The sequence below is a fragment of the Dendropsophus ebraccatus genome, chromosome 8, assembly GCF_027789765.1.
Source record: "Dendropsophus ebraccatus isolate aDenEbr1 chromosome 8, aDenEbr1.pat, whole genome shotgun sequence".
Taxonomy (NCBI): Eukaryota; Metazoa; Chordata; class Amphibia; order Anura; family Hylidae; genus Dendropsophus; species Dendropsophus ebraccatus.
The window spans coordinates 26,057,210-26,067,972 of NC_091461.1; positions in this window are offsets into that span (position 1 = coordinate 26,057,210).

A 10,763-nucleotide genomic window follows, 5' to 3' on the forward strand; every position below is an offset into this window, starting at 1 on the left:
GTTGAGCCAGCTCCTCCCAAACTTAGAGAGATGGGGAATAGATCCAGGGGTATGTTCAGGAGGCTGTTGAGGGGTGTAGGCCAATGTTAGGTGGCTTCCAGACGCGTTTCGAAGCTGCTAGCTTCTTCCTCAGTGGCTGTGAAATGGTGTGAGCCACTGCCACTGAGGAAGAAGCTAGCAGCTTCGAAACGCGTCTGGAAGCCACCTAACATTGGCCTACACCCCTCAACAGCCTCCTGAACATACCCCTGGATCTATTCCCCATCTCTCTAAGTTTGGGAGGAGCTGGCTCAACAGTGACTTTGTCTACTGCACTACTGGCAGCAGAGCCACGCTTTGACACAGACCAGGAACAAGACTGGTGACGTCACCGTATTCACCGTGGGCAGACCGGGACGCCGGTGACCCCGGAGAAGATGCAGATCCTGTATGGGTGAGCGGTGCACATGCACCAAACAGGGCCGTCTTACCCATTGGGCATGGTAGGCGGCTGCCCGGGGGCCCTTGCGTCCTAGGGGGCCCCTGCCCGCTGTCACAGCGGGCAGGGGCCCCCTAGGGCGCAAGGGTCCCCGGGCAGCCGCCTCCCATGCCCAATGGGTAAGACGGCCCTGCGCGCCCCCCTTCCCCTTCTCTTACGACCGCAAGCACTTTCTTGCTCCCCCGTATTCCCCCCCATAGATGGCTCCCCCGTATTCCCCCCTTATAGATGGCTCCCCCCTGAAAAGCAGATAAAAAACAAACAAACACCCAACTCACCTACCAGCGCTCCCCCGTCGCTGCTTCCTCTCCTCTTCTGCCCTCGGCTGATGCGTCGCTCCCCGGGGGATTCTCCGGGAGCGCACGCATCAGGAACCTCAGTGCGCGTCGCTGGGGCTTCCTGTACCGGAAGTCCCGGCCTGGGCGCACACTGAGCTTCCGGATGTGTGCGCTCCCGGAGAATCCCCCAGGGAGCGACGCATCAGCCGAGGGCAGAAGAGAAGAGGAAGCAGCGACGGGGGAGCGCTGGTAGGTGAGTTGGGTGTTTGTTTGTTTTTTATCTGCTTTTCAGGGGGGAGCCATCTATAAGGGGGGAATACGGGGGAGCCATCTATGGGGGGGAATACGGGGGAGCCATCTATAAGGGGGGAATACGGGGGGGAGCCATCTATAGGGGGGATACAGGGGGGAGCCATCTATGGGGGGGATACAGGGGAGCCATCTATAAGGGGGGAATACGGGGGAGCCATCTATAGGGGGTGATACAGGGGGGAGCCATCTATAGGGGGGGATACAGGGGGGAGCCATCTATAGGGGGGATACAGGGGAGCCATCTATACGGAGGGATACAGGGGGGAGCCATCTATAGGGGGGATACAGGGGGAGCCATCTATAGGGGGGGATACAGGGGGGAGCCATCTATACGAGGGGGTGATACAGGGGGGAGCCATCTATAGGGGGGCATACAGGGGGGAGCCATCTATACGAGGGGGGGATACAGGGGGGAGCCATCTATAAGGGGGGAATACGGGGGAGCCATCTATAAGGGGAGATACAGGGGGGAGCCATCTATACGGGGGGATACAGGGGGAGCCATCTATAAGGGGGTAATACAGGGGGGAGCCATCTATAAGGGGGTAATACAGGGGGAGCCATCTATAAGGGGGTAATACAGGGGGAGCCATCTATACGGGGGGATACAGGGGGAGCCATCTATAAGGGGGGGATACAGGGGGGAGCCATCTATAAGGGGGGGATACAGGGGGGAGCCATCTATAAGGGGGTAATACAGGGGGAGCTATCTATAAGGGGGTAATACAGGGGGAGCCATCTATAAGGGGGTAATTCAGGGGGAGCCATCTATACGGGGGGATACAGGGGGAGCCATATATAAGGGGGGATACAGGGGGAAGCCATCTATAAGGGGCCAATATAGATGTGCAGTGTGTAGAGAGATGAGGATGGTGACAGAGTGTGGAGCCTAATATGTCTGTCTGGCAGATTCTGTGGATTCGTGGCTCGGAGAAGTTCTCATAACGGCACAGGGCAAATGGAAAAGAAGATGAAAAGGGAAGAACTCCGATCAGAGAAGACGTCCCATGTGAGTCACTTGATGTATCTGCACTGTAATGTATATGGTGTACAGAACCTGTGTAGAGCTGGGTACCTCTATATGACTGGATGAGGTGATTGTGATCTGTGTACAGTGGATTAGTCAGTAGCAGCGGTGGTGTTAGTCAGTATGCGGTGGTAATATTTGTTGCTTGTTATCTGGCATATATATAGAGAAGGGCAAAACAACATGTCTCATATAGACAGAGGGGTTACAACATGACTATTATATTATATATGAACCATGTTGTTTCCCTGTATTCTGTATACAGGGAAACAACATGGTTCTCATATATAATATAATAGTTATGTTGTTGCCCCTCTGTATATATGAGACATGTTGTTTTGCCCTTCTCTATATATAAGCCATGTTGTTTCCCTGTATATTGTATTATACAGTATACATACAGGGAGATAACATGGTTCTCATATATAATAGTCATGTTGTTGCCCCTCTGTATATATGAGACATGTTGCACTGGTGTGACAATAAACCCTGCAGATTGCTGTTGGAAGTGCTGTCTCCATTGCGTTTTTTGGATACGCACGGTTATTTTTTGTTTTTGCGCTGCTGAAAGACTGTGTTGTGAATTAAAGTTTATGTTAACAATAATTTGTATTTTTTACTGGCTAGGGGCGGGGTTGCAAAGATGGGGGGTTTTGATGGCGGCAGCCGCGGGGGGTGGGACCCAATTCGCATCTCTGCCCAGGGGCCCATAATGCTGTTAAGACGGCCCTGGCACCAAACTATGTGAATGTGTATAAATCCTCCCCTATGACAACAAACAGTGATAGAGCCAGAGAGATCCAGTGTTTGCAGTACATCTCAGACAGAACACCAGGGATCAGTGATATCTATTATACTGGTCTAATAACTATACACTCCACACAAGGAGTTCATTTACTTTGGATCGTAATCTACAAACGAACTGACTTTTGAATTTTAACATCAAAGTGGGATCAGTCCAGTGAGCCAGGACTACTATCCCCATCTGCCTGCTTTCTCTGTGTGATTCTACTGCAAGTCAGTGAGAGGATGATGGGAATCCCCCTCTTGGTCTGAACCAAAAGACCAGTTCTACCACTTCTTGTGCTGATTATATATTTGAAGCATTGCAGTACAATGACTATATGGCTATTTATATGAGTATTTAGTTGTTTTATACACTTTTACACCTTTATGTTTTGTTTTGTTTTGTTTTGTTTTCTCTTTTTTCTTCCATTTTTCTTTTATTTGTTTTCATATGCTTTTGTACCGCACTCCCTAACCCTCTGTGTTGATGCATTGTACTATAAGGGCCCCGGGGCTTATGTATTTGTATGGTTTATGCTTTTAATGTGTTTATGAGTATTTTATCCTGGACTAGACAGAAAGACATTTCAGGTTTAAGATTTTTTTTTTTTTTATTATATATTTATATACATTTTTATTACATTTTATTACAATAAATTGACACATATTATCAGATTTTGCTTTGAGGACTGGTATGTTTAAGAATTTTTTAGTTACTGTGTACATTGGATGGTGTATTCCAGTTAACCTCAGCCAAATTAGATACAGGTGAGCTGCACCTTAGATCGTTACTGTGTATATATATATCCCCTGTGTGCCCCAGTTGTGTATAGCCCCCCTGCGCGCCCCCCAGTTATATATACCCCCCCGTGCGCTCCCCCAGTTATATATATATACCCCCTGTGCGCCCCCCCCAGTTATATATACCCCCCTTTGCACCCCCCACTAGTATATAGCCCCCCTCTGTGCTCCCTGTTATATATACCCCCCTGTGCACTCCCCCAGTTATATATACCCCCCGTGCGCTCCCCGTTATATATACCCTCGTGTGCTCCCCCAGTTATATATATATATATACCCACTGTGAGCTCCCCCAGTTATATATATACCCCCCGTGCGCTCCACCAGTTATATATATATATTTATATACCCACTGTGCGCTCCCCCAGTTATATATATACCCCCTGTGCGCTCCCCCAGTTATATTTACCCCCCTGTGCACTCCCCCAGTTATATATACCCCCCGTGCACTCCCCCAGTTATATATATATACCCACTGTGCGCTCCCCCAGTTATATATACCCCCTGTGCGCTCCCCCAGTTACATATATATCCCCCTGTGCGCTCCCCCAGTTATATATATCCCCCTGTACACTCCCCCAGTTATATATACCCCACTGTGCACCCCCCAGTAGTATATAGCCCCACTGTGCCATCCCCGAGTTATATATACCCCCCTGTGCACTCCCCCTGTTATATATACCCCCCTGTGCGCTCCCCCCCAGTAGTATATAGGCCCCTCCTGAGGCACCACTAGTAGTATAGCCCCCCGCTGTGTGCTGCCCCCCGTTATATAGCCCCCCTTTGTGCTCCCCCCTCCCATATAGCAAATAAAAAAAAAAAACACTTTATACTCACCTGGGTCCGCGCGTTCCTCTTCTCATCACTTCACTCTTGTGGCTGCAGGCAGTGCTTTGCCTGCGGTCACAAGAGGCCGCTCTCCCCTCTCGCGGTGTCGGCGCTGAGTGACGTCACTCAACGCCGATACCACTACGGAAGAGCGGCCTCTTGTGACTGCAGGCAAAGCACTGCCTGCGGCCACAGGGATGACTGACAGGGAGGTGGCCAATAGCTCTCGACCTGTGAGCGCAGCAGCAGGCGGGGGGGCACTGCAGGGGGCGCCATGGATGGGTAACCCCTGGCAGGCTGGTTTCCGGAGCCCTGTGCGACCGCAATGGTCGCACAGAGCAAAGGCCGGCCCTGCTCAGGGTGGGCCCCTTTAACCAGTGGGCCCGGTGCACGTGCACCATGTGCCCTCTGGTTAAAGCGGCCCTGCTCACAGCGGGATGTCAATCCTGCTGCGAGTATGTGCTCTATAGGGATGAATGGGACTGGATCCGCAGCGGATCTCACAGCGAATCTGCATTGTGAAATCCGCTGCAGATCCAGTGTGAAGGCACCCTTAGGCTATGTTCACACAACGTACAACTACGGCCGTAGTTCTCGCCACAGAACTACGGCCGTAGTTTTGCGGGGTGGAACAATGCCTATTGATGAATGGGATCCCGGCCGGAGCGTACACACACATCGTATACGCTCCGGCCGGGACCCCATGCGGGGCAGCAAAAAACTGACATGTCAGTTTTCTGCGGCCAGAATTCAATGAATTCCGTCCACAAAAAGACCTGTCAGTTCACACAGTGTGCTATGGGAAGCTCTGATGCGGGCGCACGCTCATGCACCTGCATCAGAGTTCCTCGCTTAAGTGCCGGCCGGATGATCCGGGCAGAGACCGGCCGTTCCATGACCAGGCCGGGGTCACGGAACGGCCGTTCTCTAATGGTGTGTGAACATAGCCTTAAGGTGGAAACACTCTTCAAGGAAAGTTCCATTTTTGGTGTCATATAGAAGAATATACACATGCTGGTTTATTATCTAACATGTATTATTGCAGCAGCTTTCTGCCTCAGCTTTTCAATGCAATATCCATAGTAATAAGTAGCATGAAAAATTTCTGTTTCTATGTAAAACTCCATTCACATGCACAGGATTACAGCTATCCTTGGATTCCATTAAATCTGACGAATGTGAACTAGGCTTTAGGGAACTGCACAAATAGCAATCCCGTAATGTACTGTTGTTATCAGATTTGCTACTTTAGCTGCTGGAGAAACCCCTCAAATTGTTCAGGGATATTAAAGAATTCCTTTTATTCCTGTTATTGAAATCCTCAGAAGCCATATATATGAATATACAGTATAGGCAGCCTCATATTAGCGACATGTACAGATGCAGCAGAGCCGAACGTGCTACTTGTTTGTTATTATTCCCAGACTGCATTGACAATGTATAGTAGAGTGAACTACGGCCATATTTCTATGCTGAGTGAAGCAGAGGGGAATGGAGATGTATAGAAATGTATGGGTAACAACGTTGGATGGAACCACAGGTCCATTAGACTTGGAGCCACTGTCGGCAGTGACATTCTGTTTTATCCAAATAATAGAAATCCAATTAGATGATCCCTTTCTGTTGTTTCTATAGTATACACCCTGGTAGGGAATAAGCAAAGAAATTGGGGGAGATTTATCAAACATGGTGTAAAGTGAAGTAAAGCGAAGCGAAGTAAAGTTGCCCCTAGCAACCAATCAGATTCCACCTTTCATCCCTCACAGACTCTTTGGAAAATGAAAGGTGGAATCTGATTGGTTGCTAGGGGCAACTGAGACAGTTTCACTTTACACCATGATTGTTAAATCTCCCCCATTGTCCTCATATATTAGCTACTGTAACACCAAATGTACAGTACAAAGTTAATGGACTACAGTATGGCAGTAAAAAATTATTCCCTATCTATTGGCTAGATCATGGAAGTCCAGCCTCTGAGACCCACAGTGATCTCCAGGATAGGGGTCCTATGTCCTATGTACCTTTTGAATGTTGAGCATGCACACAGTGACTACAGTCAAAGCCTATAGGGCTAATGAAAATAGCCAACCATTGTACTCTGCTATCTCTGTCAGTGTCCTACTCTTGGAATGGAGTGGTAGTGGGCAAGCTTGCCCACTGATCTACATAAGGGCTTATCCATAGGATAGGGACCCAAAATTCCTATTAGAATGGAGTCACAGGAGGTGCATGTGCCCCGCTGCTCTATTCATTCTCTATGGGAGCCGCAATGATAGCTAAACACTATACTTGGCAATCTGGGGCAATGCCCATAGATAATAATTGGAGTAGCAATGTGTATGCACTCGGGTCCCCATACTTGGGATTGGTGAGGGACCTACAGTTATTTCAGTCCCAGAATACCCCAATATATTTCTCATCAGTCCCATGAAACACCACACACAATACGATCACAATGAAATGTGCCTCAAATGACATACAAATCCTGCTATGTAGACACAGTGAGCTCTGCTACATCCACGACTAATGTAGATCTTATGAAGATACCCCCCAACAACTCCCTTTGGGTAGCTTCACATGTACCGGATCCGCAGCAGATTTCACACAGATTTGCACTGTGAAGCTGAATGGGTCCCATAAACGCAGCGGATCCGCTGCGTGTATAAGACCCGGCCCCTTTAATCCCCCTGCCGCCAGCCGGCCGCCCGCAGCCCCGACCCTGGGCGGCTGTGTGCGACGCTCCCGGATCCCCATCAGCCAATCAGTGCTGCCTGATTGGCTGATGGGGAGCTAGGGGAGCCGGGAGCGTCACACACAGCCGCGGCGCCAAGCAGATAATGTACGCTCGGGCCGGGGCAGCAGGCGGGCGGCCAGTCGGCGGCGGGGGGGTTAGAGAGGCTATTCAGCTTCACATTACAGAATTAGCAGTGGATTTCGCTGCAAACTCGCAGCGTGAAATCCGCTTTGGATCCGGTACGTGTGAAGCTACCCCTATAGTCCTTATCCAAAACTTTTATTCATGCCTGAAAATGTGAACATTCATATGCAGATCCCATGTGGTCAGCACAGATTCATAAATCCCTTTCACCGTATGTAGATGGCGGTCCACATAAATACATGGGAGGGATAACATAAACCTCTGACGTTTTACGAGAACTAGCGAGATTGTGTCCAGCGTCATATAAAGAGAATTCAGTTCACTTCTATTTATTTACTTTACTGCCTCAATAAAAATATTATTAAAAAACTAATCTGTAAAACTAAACAATATCTAATAACAATTCTTAGTCAGCTAGGTTTACACTGTTCTGTTTATAGCCTTCAATATAGTTTTAAACCTCCACCCAACCCCAAAAAAAATAAAATAACATTAAAAAGCCTAAAGCTGACATTTTCTGGCACATTTCTCCATAGCACATAAGTAAATCTCTCCCGAAACGTCTGGGGATTTCATTGAAATGTTGCAAACGCCAAAGTAGAAATCTACCGACACTTTCTGGCTCAGGCCGATTCCAAAAAGGAGGACAATGTGCGTCCAAATCCTGACACAAAGGCATTAATTCTATATTAAAATACAACAGGCGGGGAGTCTTATAGACAAGAATGTGTCGGCTGAGATACCAAATGGGGCTGAACATTGTAACCACTTCTCAAAGAATCGGGGGAAAGGAAGAAAACAGCAATAATCGGACAAAGATATATGTCACCGGGTAGGATCAGCCTAATCTTTTGCACATGTGTAAAACCTCTGAAGAGTTTCCCTGAGTGTACGCTGAGTCCTGCTAATATTGGTGAACGAAACCACACACCAAAGTCATCGACTGATAGAAAACATGTTGAACTTGGCCGGAGTTGACGTTCATTGAACATGAGAGTTGTGTAGAAATGAAAACAGTTGAATGTTGCAATCGATATTAAAAGATATGAGTGAAACCAATTTTATTTGACGTAGCAGAGTTGTTTAAAGGGGGGTCCGGAGATTGGCTGGGGTCTTCTCTTTTGTTGGGTGCTCCAGCGGTGTGCTGATTGATCACGCGGGAGTCCTTGTAAATATGGGTTGGAAGCACAGCTGGCATAGGGGAACTGACCGTAGAGGGTATTGCTGCAGGAGTTTTGGGGTAAGATAACAGGGGCAGACTCGATGTGAGTGACAATCTTAAGGATCAGTGCTCGTTTAAGGAGTCTATTTCACTACTGTTCATGCAGGGCCTCACATACTGTGTGGTTTATTTACTTCCATCACTGACAGCCACATGTTATCTGTAACATAGAAAGATGTGCAGCCATCAGACAATGACTTTAAACTGCTTAAAGGACATATTCGGTTGATGATGATTGCTAGGCCTATTGCACAAGACAATATTAACTCCCATTGCAGATAATTACCCAGTATAATAGGGTCTTAAATAATGCTTAAAGGGGTATTCCACTCAAACATAACTTTTGATATGCTGCTTCCCATGGTGAGACCAACAATTGCACCACCAAACTTTGTGCAAAACTTTGCCACTTTTTACATTAGTTTTCTAGTGTAAGCATTGACAAATTCCCCCCATAATGCAGTAAAATTTTCCCTAGGCCTACAGAATTCATAGGAGCTCATTGACTATTAGTAGTCCTATTACTAAGTTAGGTCTCCTCCAGAAGGTAGAAAACCCATACGAGCTGAACCAGAATCTCCTCCAAAAAAATGAACACTCTAATTTGTCTAATATGCGATGGAGTTCTCCTCATAAGAGTTATTTGCATATTTTTTTTACTATAAATCATTGTCTTAAAGCAAATTCACCATTAGGTACATCAGGTTTTACATGAATAAATTGGCACCGAAGCGGGAATGCCAGCCCCAGAGTTTTTTTTTAACTGCGGTCAGGTTCCTGCACTCAGCACCAGTTTATTCCCAGTCACTGGCCCCACACAAAGCACTGAGGGTGGGCCCACCGGCCCCCAGTGTGATGATCCCCCCTCTGTGACGCGGCTCCATTAGAATCATTAGAGCCACGTCACAGAAGGGAGGGGGTGTGTCACACAGGGGGCGGCGGGCCAGCCTCCAGTGCTTCAGGCTCGGCCAGTGCCCAGAAATAGACTGGCGACGTATGCCAGAACAAAGCCGCGGTTCAAAAAAAGGACAACCCCGGCATCCCCACATCGGCACCTGTCTAATAATGTAAAAAACTTAAAGGGAAGTACCTGACGGTACACTCGCTTTAAAATAATACCCCATACTTTATTGAATCTCCTAAATAAAAATCAGTGTGAACAGTATACAGTAAACTAAACAAAGCTCCGGTGGCGGCCGTCACAAGCCAGATTGAAAAATTTTAAATCTTTGGCTATGTAAGGGATTCTCTAAAAGAAAAAAAACCGATAATGATTAATTAAAATTTAAATACTTTAAAATTTTTCACTATTTAGGTTAAAATAATCGAATGACATTAGTGGAGGTCACTTGAAAGGGGTTAAAAATATCACTCGATGGATAATAAATTATTGACTCGACCTGTTCAGCCCCATAAAACAATGAAATATGTAACAATTCCCAGTAATACTGTTTTCCTAAATAAAAAACAGGACTCCTGAACCTTAAGCAGCGCGCAAACCAGCGAACAAACTTTGATTGTGCCCATAGATTTTTGCTCTTCCTCGATATATAAAATATAAAATAACTATGTAACTTTGTTACCAATTCCAAAGAGACTCGTCCTCCTGGTTTGATAGTCATTGAAACCGAGGGAGATGAAAGATACAATGTATTAGTCCTATTGAATGGACGCAAGGTCCTGAAACCATTCAATTTGAAAGTCTCACTTCTTCCACAAAAGAGGAGAGTCACTGATGTGCTGCGTGGACCGGCAGCTGAAAATAATGGGATGGATTGCACAATAACAGCTTTTTATTTTCTTTACTAAAGTCTATACAATCTTCTCAGGCCAGAAAACAAATCTTACCAGAAATGTATCACAATGTTCACACAATCTCAACATAGCAGAAAATGAAAGACCTCCAAAAAAAAAAAAAACCTCTGATGGTCAGTATCTAATGCGATTGGATTATATATACTAGAAGCCAAGATAACGCATAAACCGCAGAAGTTTTATATGTATTTTAGATGTCGTCTATATAGCATATTGAGTCGTTTTCTAAATACATTGCATTATGTATCATAAAGTTCTGCCTATATTATACTCCAGAGCTGCATTTATAATTCTGCAGACTTTGGAGTTGAAATCTTTCAGCATGCCTTGCTGGTTCA